Source organism: Lissotriton vulgaris, chromosome 1_1 (genome assembly GCF_964263255.1).
Source record: "Lissotriton vulgaris chromosome 1_1, aLisVul1.2, whole genome shotgun sequence".
NCBI classification, from domain to species: Eukaryota; Metazoa; Chordata; class Amphibia; order Caudata; family Salamandridae; genus Lissotriton; species Lissotriton vulgaris.
In genome coordinates, this window is record NC_141685.1 from 1,432,874,711 (window position 1) to 1,432,889,609 (window position 14,899).

Genomic DNA, 14,899 nt, shown 5'->3' on the forward strand with positions numbered 1-14,899 from the left:
TTTCTAAAAGAAGAAGTGAGCAGTAGAAAGTAAATATTTAAGGCAAGATGTTTATTTTGTCCATGCTTTTTCATTAGCGAAAAGATAGTCTCTAGGTTTTTCTATATAATCTATCCACAGAATTTTAATAGAATTTGCTTTAACCTGATTCTAATATCTTTTAGCAAAAATGACTAACTGCATTTCGATGTGCTTATTTTGTGCAATACAGATTTTGATTGTATTCATCATGTCTGCAGTGAACATAAAAGACAGAACGGATTGAAGTGGTTTGCGAGAACAGAGATAGTGAGCCCATGCATTATAAGGAATAAGCTACTCTCTGCCATACAATATATAGAGATTGTACCTCACCTTGAAGTTCCATCACCTCACCTTGAAGTTCCATCACCTTATGAAAGAAGTTTGCCTTCAACCTCTTTCCTCTCTATGATTGCGCAACTCCTTGGTCACTAGCAGTATCCTTATAATGTACGGCAGGAGGTACTGGGCCCAATATATATACGAGTGCAAACATGTTAAAAAAAACCGTTCAGACCTCCGGGTGGAGGAAACCTAGAGCTTTTCAAACATGTTCATACTAGAACAGATTCATCTACTTTTGAAGAGTACTGAACCCTGATTAAAGTGCACGCAAAGTGTTGAAGTGCAAGAACCTTTCTGATCCAATAAAGACGGTATTTTGATAAACTTTGATGCAAATGCTAGATTGGTAGCTTTTAAATAACAGTTTGGAAAATGCTTGCAATCAAAGCATAATGCTTACGCACGTTGTTTATACACTGTTGCTGCTGGAGAACATCTGCACTATTCTATTTGTGTCTCCAGTTTCAGAATGCAGAGCTTTAAGAGAGCAGTAAATAGAGGAATATTTTAGTCATTTTCATTGTTTGGTAGATGTGGAGCCAATATGCAAACATTGCTTCATTGTTTAAATATTTTGCATATTCAGGAATTTTAAACATTCAGATGCGTAGGTCAGTAGAATAACACCGTAATTTAAGCACGTCTGTTTAGATCTGTTAGTGACCATAAGACTAGAGGCTAAAAAATCGAAAAGGTTAACCACAACCAACCACCCTGCCTAGTCTGATAGTTCCATTCCAGTAAGCTGGTTAGTAGTGGCACTTGTTATCAACAGCGCTATAAAACATAAAAAATTAGATTAAAAAATGACAGATTATTACTATTAAAATCTTAGACTTTGGAAACGAAATCACTGTTTCTCTGAGGATTAGTATACAAAACAGGCAGTGGCAAAGACAATAGGATCACGAAACAAAAAAGTTGGCTAAAAGCAAAATGGTTTTTGTCTCTAAAAGCTCACATTGCAATAGTAGTAACTGGCACCAAAGAGAAATGAGTTGTGTGTAGGTGTGCTCCTTAGGAAGAGTCAGAATGCCACCACTCAAAGTGAATGGCTGAAGTGGGCCGTCCCACTGCCCCATGTTGTATGCTGTAGAGGGTTGAAGAAAAATGTGAATAACATAGTAACAGAATAGGGGATGAAGCGGGCTGGCTGAAAGCCTGTATGTATGTTGTCATATAATCTTAGGAAAATTAAAAGTTCTTGGCTAAAGCCAGACCTGAACAAGCATTTGCAATGCAATCGGTCTTGCATTTATGCGAGTTTGAGCTATTGGCATTGTAAATGTCAATGCCGTTTTTTATGTTTTGGTTTTTAAAACCTAAATAAAAAGCATTGTCATTTACAATGCCCATAGCTTAAACTCTTGTAAATGCGAGACCTATTGCATTGCAATTGCTTGTTATATCCAGAGCTCAGTTATAGTACTTGCTGCATATATGAATGTAAATAGGTGTACACAATTAATGCATTCATATGCAAACCAAACCTATATGTAGGTCAACTTGGTGCCTGGGAATGCAAAGCAGTGAATTTCAATGACCATAAATAAGTCTGCATTGAAAGCATACATTTATTTATTTGCATTGCAAGAAACAATGGGCAAATATGTAAGGTTCTTTGGCTTGAAACGGCATCATTTGAAGGGACTTGACGTACCTATCGCCAGGGAAACTCTATCAGTCTGTGACAGGTTATTCAAAGAAATAAGCTTGCCCACATACGTGTCGCACGTAACTACACAAAGGTGCTTGACAAAAATTCTTATGGTACATGGACAATAAACAGTTGTATGAGAGTAGGTTATGTGTTTAAAAAGGCAGCGGGAATTAACCTCTGAAAGCATCAAAATAGAGTCTGACCTATAAGAAACAGAAATATTTCACCATCATCAGGTCCGGTACTAGGCTCTAGAGCAGTCCATCAGGCCACATGCTAGCTGGCTGATAGTCTGAAAAACTGCCTTTGGCAAAAGAAGGTGATTAAAGGCTTATCCCAGAGATGTATATGTATTTTGCAGATGGGCTCGCACAGGAGAGCTCACCTGGATCGACACGGTGGGAAACAGAGCGTGGAAGACACTTACATAAGCACAACTGCCGGAGTGCACAGATAGGGTTCGCAGAGGTTGGATGGTTATCCCCCGAGGATGCGACAACGCAGCACATTAACCCTGGTTTTATGGCATTGTCCAAAGCTCCACTGACACTGGATAAAGGTAGTTGATGTGACTGATAACATGTTTGACACCGATACCCCCCCTCCCCCTTCTCCCTGTCTTCATTCTACATCCGCCAAACTATCAACCATATCCTCTACATTGCAAAAGGGGAAACTAAGGCAGCTAGGCGGGCAACTACCGCAGCGAGGGCACGACTCTGGTCCCAGAACACAGAGACTGGCTGGATAGTACATGAGAGCTGTGCAGCCGCTTCACTCGATGGTAGGAGAAACAAGTCAAGTATAGCAAAGGTTCGGACACTCACACGGTGAATGGAGACGACGTTCGCACAAATGAGCAGAGCAGAGAGGCGGCCAGGCCTGCAGAGAGAAGCTGCGGACTTAGAAGTAGAAGGCCGCTTTCTCTTGAACGAAAGCGCAATACTGCCAGCTTATGAGTGACTCTGCGCCAGCATATACCAGCAGGGAGGCACCGCAGCCCCAGCGCTTGTAAGTGTATTCAGCCATCGACGCCGCCACTTGTAAAACCTACCACCTTGTAGTAAAATATGATTAGAATGTTCCATAGCTGCCGAGGTTCAAGATTGCTTATGTGGGATATTTTTGTAATTTCAGTGTAATTATGAGGGACATTCAACGACTGAGCGACACTTTTTCGAGCGCAAAATTAAGCAATGTAGACAATGGAAGCAGTGGCGGCCTTAGGCATGTGCAAGCTGTGCACCTGCACAGGGCCACCAAACCCCAGGGGCCCCCACGCCAATATATATCCTTAATATAATAATCCTCTGAGGATGGATACATATTTGCGTGGCAGCCCCTGGCAGGGATTTGGTGGCCTCCGGCTCTGTTCCACTTCCAAACACCCTGACACCCCCACTCCCCCCGACCCCCTCTTCCGGGCCCCCCTACCTACGCTCCCTGCCCAGGGCCGCCATGAGCCTAGAGCCACCCCTGATGGAAGCATATACATATGAGAAGTGACACCCATTTGAGCAACAAGAAACTCTTAAGAAAATCTTAAAACTGCTGCAAAGCACCAGAAATTGAAGGTCTTGACATCATGGCTTTAAGTGGGATGACACAAGTGGGGGGCTCTAAAAGGATCATGCATGGCCTATGTAATCAAGTGTATGGCCTAAACACATAATTTCTGTGATTTAAGTATTTTGGTTCCTCTCTGACCTTGACAACTGACATATCTCTAAAACTAAACAGGACTACTGGCTTTGTCAATGGTTGTTAGCATTTTAAGATAAATGAGTAAAAAGAATGATTTTGTTGTAAATAATTGTATTGAAAATGTTTCAATTATGAAACAGTGAGGCTCTGAATTTAACAGCTGAGTCCTGTAGAAATGATAGTGGTCTTTTGAATGTCTCAATCGCTCCTGTTAAGTTCAACCTATGTCACTCATGTGATCTTTGCATACTTTTTCACTCCACATCTGCATATTTTACACCTCACCACTTTCCTCTTCGTGCCCTTGTTTTCACTTACTCTTGAATGCACTTCCTCACAACTCCTTCACTCCATTGCCCAAAGCAGACCCACTCACCGATAAGCACTGACTTTTTTTGTGCCTTGTCAATATTTTGACAACTGTGCCCCTCCGTCACACAGTCATGTATTCTAGTCTAAACTGTCATTCTATTTGTTTGTGCACTCTGTAAATTGGCCAAGATTGGATGGCCATTTATAGTGAACACTATTTTTTAACAAGCAAGCACTTGGAGGAATTTTCACTGCCTTCATCTTCAAATCCAAATCTCTTGATTGTGCCTTGTCATAAAATAGCTGGAGGTGAATAGTTCAAATTGCACTCACTATACAAGAGTTAAATATGACATGAAAAAAATAAAAAAACACGTACTGGTAGGAGCGCACTATCATATGGAATGCAAGATTAAGGAAAATGTTAAATGTACTGAGGAGCTGAACCACTGACATCGTAGATTACCTTAAAAGCACTGTGATACCGCCAAGCTAGTCAGGATGGCGACGTTTTAGCAGCAGGCACTTAAAGAGCGTCCCAAGGTTCAGACAATCGGTTACAGTTCTCCCCTCCTAACTTGGGACAGTATGTCTGGCTGTCCAGCGGTGCTGGAGCTTGCATTAGTGCAGCTTGATTGGAAGAATTAATCTTCGCCTAGCCTGACATTTGACAGATATAATATGGTGTTGTGTAGCATTTTAGAATCCTAGTGTAATTTACCGATTCATGCCCTTATATAGGTATAATTCACATTGCCCTTATATAGGCATATAAATCATGCCCATATTCAGACATAACCCATCCAGTCCAAATACTGGCATGGCTACTTCCACTTGTTCCAAAAAGCCACAACGATTTCTAGGAAAACTCTGCTTCAGCAGTCAGGGACATCCCCTTTCTTGAATATTGATGTGCCCTAGAAATCATGGAGTTTTCAAAGAACTACTATTCCCTTGGGGTTCTTTGGTGACGTTATTATGTCTGACTTTAAGTCAAACTAGGCACCTTCAAGGTATAAGTATGCCTATACTTGCCCTAGCGCAAACACGGTGGTTCGGAGCAGCTAGACGATCTACTTGTCCAAAGCAGCTCGCTACAACAAGTGCCGAAGGAAGCCGACCCTCCAGCTGACGCACTGATCGAGAAGCTGTGCTTTCTCTTGCCGAGAATCCAGCTCCAGTGTTTCCAAGCTACTCTCGCTGGGTGTTAGGAAATCGAGTCCAGAGACAGAGATACCAGCCTTCCGACATTCTAAAAACAAGGTATGGAGCTGATTAGACCCCAAGAGAAATCTTGGTTAGATTCTTGACAAAGATAAACTAAACCTACTTACTAAACCACACTTACTTTTTCCCTCGTACCAGGCTTAGGTTAGGTACATCGGGGTAGGCGCATTTTAGAAGCACCAGTTGAGTACTTTTTAGCCATTGTTATTTATGTATATATTTTAGGGCTTAGAAAACATACCATGCTTTTACAGTATTATTTTATAATACTCTTCTTGCTGTACACATTATACTTTACAGCCAGTATTACGATTGTATCAGTTCACTTTACTTGCATGAGAAAGAAGACTGTTCAATCAATAAATCCTTTTTTATTGAAAACGCCGTCTCTCTATTTTCTCTGCTCCTCTGATGAAATGAAGCATGCACGATTGACTGAGTAAAATATCTATCTATTGTTTCCACGACTCTGAAGATACGCGTTATTCTTGGGGAAACAAAGTTGCCATGTTTATGCGGTTGTCAGAAACAAAAACCTTCTTGTTTAATCGAACGTTTCTAGTGACCTCTGAGCTAGCTGGCACTCACAATTAAGTCTAATATATTCGATAGAGACCTAGTCGACATAAGTACTACGTCAAATCTATAGGATATATTATTGCAATGCGCCGAGCCTATTGGGAATATAGGAACTACACTACAATGGTGTTTATTAAAAAGACCAATCGAGCCAGTGAAATAAAGGTGCCAAGTGGGCTCTCGGCAGTAGACAACACGCAACAGCTGGCCGGCCGGTGTTGCCCGCTCTGACCACTGTAAGCAATCACTCAGCCAGGCCAGCACTTGTCTGGGCAGCCAGCAGATTGTCTGAACTTACAAAACACACAATGAGAGCTTCAGAGTCCCTTAAAGAGAAGGGAATGAACATGGCGGGAGCTGCAGGACCCTCGACGAACTGTATTCAAACTGAAAGTATAGGAATTCACCTTTACTTCGTCATATTTGACATTAATTGTTACTTACATGAACTACCGGCATCCTCTTATGACAACAGGGTGATCTAAACCTGCGGCCTGGGAGCTCTGGCTTCACGAGCATGTGAGTTTTAAAAGTTCTTATTGTTCATGCTGCCGGAGTTGATGTCAGACTGCCCGCCGCTCACTTTAGTGATCAACCTTACGTTAGAGCCGCTCACAGCAGTGCAGGCTGGACTGAGGCAGTAGACCAAGCAATTCATAATGGTGCTGTTTTAAACTGTGCACTGCAGAGCCACGCTTCCGCACTGCTGCCGGCCCACCTATTGTAGCGTCTGTATGACGGAAGTGTATATCCTCCTTGTTTCAGCAGTAACCATTGGGCAAAATCAGACTGACTTATGACGTCAGTGCTGAATGCCGTGGTGTCTGTATACAAAGCAACTCAGCCCTGCCGTAATCCTAATCACGCGTAAAGAAGAAAGGTGCAGATAAGGAATGTGCAAATAACGCAGCATTTTTACGGCATGACTAGATAAGAAATAAACAAAGCAACAACATTAAGCCATGCAAGACTCTTCATTTTGGGATATGGTCGTCCGCCAGCTCCTCGCTGCTTTCCCAATAAGCATTGGCAAATGCAATAGGACTAGCATTTAGGCGAGGCCTATTGCATTGAAAACGGGAGTGCAAGCAGGCACGAGAAGACACGAGCACAACTGGGAGTTCACGGGAGGGGGCGGGAGGGCTCCCAAGAAGTCAAGGACTGGGAGGGGGGTAGGGAGGGACGAGAAGAAAGTAGTCTGTGCAGTGAAGGGGCCAGTAGCCATAGAAGGATACAAATGACTGACATGACTGTCAAGGGGATGGACTAACAAGCGTAAAACAAATCTGAAGGCAGCAGTTATAACTTAATCCAATGAAGAAGATGGGCTGGAGAGTGGGCGGAGCTTCCACACCATAGTGTATACTGCATGCTTCGCAAAGCGATTGCAGCACATTCGCGCTGCCAAAAGATTTCGCTGCCTCTTTCCAGTCAGATCAGAATGTTAATTCATAACTAGTCACCTTTACTTTTCTTTTAAATGCGATCAGTCTACTTATTGGCTGGGCTGATTCGCAGCTGGAATGTAAAAATCTATTTGTTCAGCATTCCTTTATTTTTTCTTCTTAACATTTCATGGAACATTGCTTGTTCCCTCCTACTTACATTTAATTGTGTCCAATTTTTGTTTCAAGACAAAGGCCCTTTTTACCTCGGACCTAGAAACAGCTTTAGTTTTTTTGCCTGCTTTATTTAATACAAATGTTCAAAAATAAAAATATATATGTATCCATTTAAGAATAGTAAGCTAAAATTATTTTCATGACCCCACGCGACCCTGCCACCACAGTATACATTCCACTTCAGCAATTGGCTCAGTTTCACTGGAAGTAATAGAATTAGTTCTTCCTGCTCACAGTTGTGCATCTTTCTAAAAGGAAGTGGGTGCTCTTCTGTGCCATGGTAGGTCAATAGCTTACAATGCATTTATTTTCTTTCTGTTCTTTATATTTGTTTCTTTCTTAAGAATGCCAGTATGTTCTGTCTTCAGACTACAGTAATTCACAGCCCATGACACCTTTTCCTGTACCAATTTGAATGATATTTCCTATAATAACATTGTAGGAAGGTAGGATCTGACTGCATGATTACCCCAACTTTTTTCATGGTGTTTTGCAGTTTTTCTGACTAGTCTGGCAGGGATCCTGCTATTCAGGACCCCAGTCTATCTGCTTTCTCCCTTAAATTGATATTCATGTACTTTAGGTACACTCCATATTGAACTCTGGGGTACCCTTATCATTTCCGAGTATAGGGTACACCATGTGCCCAGGGCATCGGCACACCAGAGGCCTCCAAGGGACTGAAGCATGTATTATGCCACCTCTGAGAGGCCATCCAATTTTACACGACCAGCCTGCTACAACAGACTGTGTAAGCTGGTGCTTGCACCACTTACTAAAGATATAGGTTCACTCGGTCTATTTAAATCACCAGACCTAAATACCTATCAGTCACCCGTGTGGCAGGCCTTAACAATCCTGAAGGCAGGGTGCTGGGTTTTACGTGAGAGAGTGCCCCTGCATGAGCAGAGCCCCTCTGCAGACTACAGAAATTTAGATTTTACCTGGACAAGATTCTGCTAAGAAGAAACCAAGTACTTAGACTGCCTGCACGACGCTGGACGACTGAAAAATCTCCCTTGGAGTACAGTAGTTACTCCCCTGCAGAAGCAGGCACCTGACCGGTTTGCTTCTCCCGAGCTCTTGAGGACTCCGAACATTTCAGCAACACAGGAGGTCGGTTGCCGAAGGCCCCTAAGGTCCATCTGCCCTCTCAGTGATTGAGACCCGTATCCCTCGTGGGGACCGTGCACCCTGAGCCCCTGTGCACTGTATACATTTGCAGTTCCATATGCTTAGTGAGGATTCCCGAACCTGTGCATTGGACTCCGTGTAGTGCTGACCCCAAGCAGTATTTGCACTGATGATTTCCAGCCTCCACTCCACGAGTGTTCTGTGGGCTGGCACTTTGCAATCTTACTTGAAGTCTCCTCACAATCCATGTCCTGTTGGTCTGTGGGTCCTGATGAGCGTCAACTTGTTAATTATTGGTCTTACATGGTTGCTCCAGACGGCCCTGACTCTTCATTGCTTGGACAGTCCCCTGGACCTTGCTGGTCCACACCCTAACATGTTTTCTCTGACCGCATGGGCAGCATTTGCCAAGGCTTGTTGATGCTCCAGCAGGACATCGACCCCCTCAGCACTCAACATCCTTCATGGTCACCTCCCCTCTAGATCCTGGTCGTCCTCGACCTCTCCTGGTCCCCGTGGCTGCAAAGTCAAGCAACCCTTCCTCACACCTGAAGCACCTAACATCGGTGGGCATTCGACTACCGAGCCCCTGGTCCCTGTGTCACTCCTCTGGGTGGTTCCTAGGGGTCCCAGCGATTCTACGTGCTCCAGGCACTATGTCTAGTGAAGTTGTTGTTATACCATTTTTTTAGTATATGGTTCGGTCATCCCCCTGGAGCCTGCTATGTATTGTGCTATTTGCTAATGTTCTATTGATTTAGTATTTTGTGCTTTGTGCCCCAGTCTCATGTAGAGACTAGTAGAGTGGTATATTAATAAATGCATATTTTTATATAAACACTGTGTTGTTCTCCTTTCATTTAGTCATTTAGGAGGTGATATTCTGGTAGAACAAGCTGCTTTACATTCCTTCAAGATTAAGCCTAAAGGCTGCTCTCCATAGCTACCACTAGGATAGCTTTCAATAAGGTTATTTTCGACCTCCTACATCATAAGGTTTGTGTGGATGGGTACAGGGTGCCCACTTTAATTAGTGGACAGCATATACCAGGCCACCTTCTCACACATTAAAATTAAAAAGGTGTTCATCTGTTCCGAGTAGACCTGCATGCTAGGATGAATCTGCTGTTCTGTTAAAAGGGTGTACAGCGTTATATTTTTTTTACTTAAACTGTTTATTGCAAAGATATGGCTATCGCTTTCGGTTGTGACATGTTTTTTGCCATGTGCTTGCAATAAAAAATAAATATAAAATACAACCAATTCATCTGATATTCCGTAACTGTTAGCTTTGCCCGGGCTTTAGTTTTTCGTGCAGTCTGAGTTCCGGGCATCAGTTAGGCTTGAAAGGCTATAGGTGCGTCACACTTTTGGTACGGTTAAACTAATCTACATGCATTTCTGCCTAATGTCAATAATTCAGTAATTGTTGCCTGCAATAGAAATTTGAGGCAGAGCTACGATGTTGATAGGTCAGAGATCTATATTGCACTTTCACACTCTCCATCTTCACCAATTATGTTATTGTTACTGATATTTAACACTGTTTAGAGATGTAACGACTTCTGGGTGATAATGTCTGTATCCATATTCCTGTGTACCAGGCTGTAAAGCCCTTTTTAGGTCGAGCTCTCTCGACCTATTGTGATCAAGTTGCTCCTCAAGGGACTTAGACAGGTGCACGAGTGCCGATTGCACCTCGTGGACGCGCCCCCTGGCCCCTCCCCCCCAGCCGTGCACATCTTTTGCTCCACATTCACAGCAGCAGCCTCTCACAATCACGCACGCACACACACACACACACACACACACACACGCACACCCTCCCTCTCTGCCCCCCACCCACTCACCTGGCTCTTTCCGTGTGTCCCTCTCCCTCTGCAGCGGGTCAGTGTAGGCAGCAGGCAGCCTCGGAGGTTGGCAGCCTCGGAGGTCGGCGTGTCTTCTCCGGCGATCCGATGTGCACGCTCACGGCGACGTGCGCTCCCACTGCACTGTCTCGCGCCATTTCCGCAGTTTCACCAACCTGACCAAAAAGCACAACCATTGACGTGTGGAGCGTGGTCAGCCACCGATGCAGATGACTCGTGGAACAGTGCTGGTATTACATTATTTCAGTTCTTTGTTTCTCCATTGTAAGCCTTAATTACATTTAATTATCAGTGCCGGACTGGGACTGCCGGTGTGCAGCAGCGCAGCGCGTTCACGTAGGTGTCTCCTCCGCCCCCGTGTCTGCGCACCTTAATTCACCGCATGAGCACTGGGCTTTCACAATTTAAAGTGCGCGTAACTACCGTGATCCTAGAGAGGCACCGTGACCGCTGCCAGGGTCATCATTTAATTAGCACCCCTGTCTGCCGACTGCCGCCCGCAGCAGGTGAGTTCCAGGGCTTTCCAACTGGGCTTTCTGTGTCGAGCTGTAACGTGATGCTGGGAGAGCCAATGCAGAGGGAGTTTACCGCACGCACTGTGTCCCACTGCTCTGTTGTTTGGAAGCCCGGTGCCGGACGGTGTTATATGGTTCGTCAGATCACTGGTAACCGCCCCGCTTCCGCGCCCCCACCCTCCCGAAATCTCTCTGCCTCCGTTATGGCCGCTTCAGGAGTCGGACCAGCAACCTAAAGAATGGCGAAACCTTGGACAAAAGTGCTTCCTGGTGGCCTTGAGAGGTTCATAGCAACCAAGGTTTCAGATTGTAATGTGTGACATTTTCATAATTTTCGTGTATTTATGAGGGACATTTGGGCGACTATCAGTGATACTTTCTTGCGAGTGAAATCAGCAATTAAGACCAGGGAAACATATTAATATCTTACACTCGGAAATTACACTCGTGCAAGAGCAACTCTAAAATCTAGACTCCTGTAACCTAATTGACCTGTTGAATAAATATCTAACAATTATATTAAAACTTTAACTCCGACCTTAGCAGGAACTGCGGCGTTAATTGTTTATACTTACCAAGTCTCTCCGCTTGGCTGCAGACAACTGCTGGGATTCGGGATATATTCTCACTTAGTGACAACGGTGAGAGGAGATGACTGGTGACACTAAAGCTAACACTAACGAGACAAACTCACTGAGGGCTTCACCTTCCATAGTTAACATGGAGTTCGCCATAATCACTTTGAAACTCAAAACCCCACTCCCTTCCTCCGGTGTCAGGATCCAGGGCTGTTTCTAGGTGTTTTGCCGCCCTAGGCGAGAATTAAAAAATGCCGCCCCTCCCTTGAACTACCATCATTCTCTCCCCCTGTCATCCAGACTTGCAGAATTAATACATTAGATATAAAAGAACGTAAAAGATGGATGATCCATCAAAAAGAAGAAGTATCCCTTTTCCAATTACAATCTTCGGGTATGCATGTGATTCCTGTTTATGCAACAGGCTGGACAGCGTTGTGCTAATTGTTTCATGGGCAGAAAATGTGTGGCAGAATGCAGGCTTGTGGGTGGTGGTATAACGCTCTCCTTGCAGTATTAGGGTTTGTGGGCAGCAATGTAACTAGGGCCAGCATACATGCGGAGTGGATTTGTAATGCAAAGCGCTTATAAGTGGCACCACGCGCAATGCAGCTCAGGAATGGGAAACAATGCAGAGCAGCACAGCACAGTTGGTGCAAGACAGCGGACAGCAAAGATGGTTTATGTGCCAGTGCAAGGCAACATAACTTGATGAAGGCAGTGCTGAGTTGATTTATGTGCCCTTTGCCTTGCAGATGAAAGCGGCAAGAAGCCCTCTGCTAATACTTGCAGTACAGAGTAAGGAGTGCTTTGTGCAGCGTGACATGTATCGTGAGTCAGCGCAGGTCATTGTGACTTGTGGAAGCAGCCTGACGTTTCTGAGAGTGTTGCTAGACTCAGTGTACAATATGCACTGCATGGTTCAGTGTGGTAAGTGAATACAGTGGGGCACCTGATTTGGACAAAAGGACATGGCAGCGCCAAATCGTGGTGATGACCAGTACCGAACGACCATTATGCTACTAAATGGAACACAGAAACTTGCTTCCGAGGTACTCTGTTATGGATAGATTACTGCAAACTACAAGTGGTCAGTCTGTGCCAAATGTCATTCAACGTGACTTCTTCACACCTTACCCTCTGATTGGTAGAACAAGTTGCGGTAAATATCGCACACAATGCCTGGCACATTTTACGGTGGGCGCAGACTGCCACATTACAAGCTCTCCTGCTTCTGGTGTGATTTCGTCCAGCTTGTGTGCCAGTGCAAGGCAAAGAGCCCAGTCAGTGAAGGGTACCCTTGGGGTGTTAAGAAACCAGTGGATTTTGGAGTGCCGCTGTGGAACTAGCAAGCGATTTATGTGCAATGCAGCATCCAGTTAATTGTTGCAGGCCAGTGTTTTTTCAGTACAGAGTGCGACAGGCCTGGAAGTGCTGCAGTGTGGCATGAATGCCTTTGTGTGGTCTGTTATAATCACGGTTTTGTTGCGCTATGCAATGCTCAAGTAAGTGATTGCAAGAGTATCATTTGGGTGCAGAGTTTCCAGAGGTTGCAGTTACTCGTGTGACCCATGTCAGACGCTGTGGTTTCTGGTAGGCAGTGCGACAGCCCATTGAGAAGTGCCCTGTGTACCTGCTATGCCTGGGGAAATTAAAGGAATACCTAAGCATAGCAGTCAGCATTGCTGCAGTAAGTGGTGTGTTAGTGTGCTGGAACAATGTCGTGTGAGTGAAGGTTGGCCTGTGCCTGTCAATATGCCATGGTGCAATATGTGTGTTTTGTGACTTTGTCGGCATGTGCAAGGCAGAACATCCCGTTTAGTGCGAAGCTTCCTGTGTCCAAAGCAGTGTGCGTGCCGTCTGATAAGACTGGCAGAATTACTCGTGCACCTTGTGCCAGGTGGTGTGCCATGTGGCAGACTTTGTATGTCAGTGCATGGCGGAGTGTCTTAGGCGAAGAGTCCCAAGCGGCTCTCAGGGTTACTTTTGCTAGTTGGCTCAAGACACTTGCTCTATGCCAGTGCATGGCAGTGTGCCGTGCAGCAGAGACCCATAAGGCTGGTAGTTACAAGTGTGCCCTTTCGCAAGAAGTGTGGTTTGTGGAATACACAGGCCAGCGCACAACCCCTTCCTTACCTTGCCACTGACTCAGCGTCACTGGCCTGGATGTCCCTGTACACGGCCCACACCAGGTCTGCCGTCTCCTCGTTACTCTGGCTGTTCATGTTCCACAGCACCGGCCCAACCCAGCGCCGAGCCAGCTCCAGAGCCAGTCAGCTCTTCTCCCGGGGCCGCACAAGCCAGCGACCTGCCACCTACACGAAGGCCGAGGGCACCTTTAGGGTAACCGGCAGCAGCTCCAGCAGGATGTTCATTCCGACAGGTGGAGAGGGCAGACCACCTGAAGTACAGCAAACAGTGTACTGTTGGGGCATGGGGAGAGCTAGTGGGGCACACGGCCCCCGCCCGTGGCGCCAAACCTGACATCACGTCACGTCGAATTGTAGAAGGCGACACACAGTTCAAGGGGATTCCCAAACTCATAATTTTGCCGCCCTCCCCCTTTTGCCGCCTTAGGCGGCCGCCTAGTCCTGCCTAATGGTAGAAACGGCCCTGTCAGGATCTTACTCTCCACGGAATTAGCTTATTGCTCAAGGAGGCCTTTCACCCCCACAGCTGATAAGCACATCAGTTAATGCCACTGGGCAAATCAGCTCAAAGTGGCAACTTTATTACTGGATGGCAAAGATAAATATGCTTTTTAGACAAGTACATTAAAAAAACACTTGCTCTAGATCTGGAACTAGGAAAATGTACCCAAGGCTGCATCGATAGTCAGTGTAACATGTATTAATCAAAAGTTATAATTCAAACCAGCTCAAACATAAAATGTAGTAGAAACACCACAGGTCTTACACTGAACCCAAAAGTGTACTAAAAACACCACAGGTCTTACACTTACCCCCAAAAGGAAAAGCACATTCACTGTCACTACCCAAAAGGGTATCAGGCCATACACAATAGAGTCTGGGTCCTATCTGCCACAGTTTTAGCTTTGTTCAGATGGCAGACTGAGTCTGGCAACAGCATTCTTCACTCACCCTAAACGTGTGCACAAGTATTAATTGTCATGCGCAACCTGCTCAGAGTTCCTTATCCCATTGGTCCACATCAGCTGACCTTATTTAAAAAAAATGGGCAGTGGATGTGACTCATAGTCAATGTGTGATGTTCCACCTATACATGAAAATAAAAATATAGTTAGGCCATAATTTCTTTAAAAAAATATTGTGGTATCCACAGCATCGTGGGGCGTAATATTATAGGTACG

The 14,899-nt window shown here is 45.0% G+C and overlaps 1 protein-coding gene across 2 annotated transcripts in view; it reads left to right on the forward strand.

Moving 5' to 3' along the window:
* The window catches only part of GRAMD4 (GRAM domain containing 4), a 535,734-nt gene that overhangs the window by 132,062 nt on the left and 388,773 nt on the right, over window positions 1-14,899 (forward strand). The window lies entirely within an intron of this gene.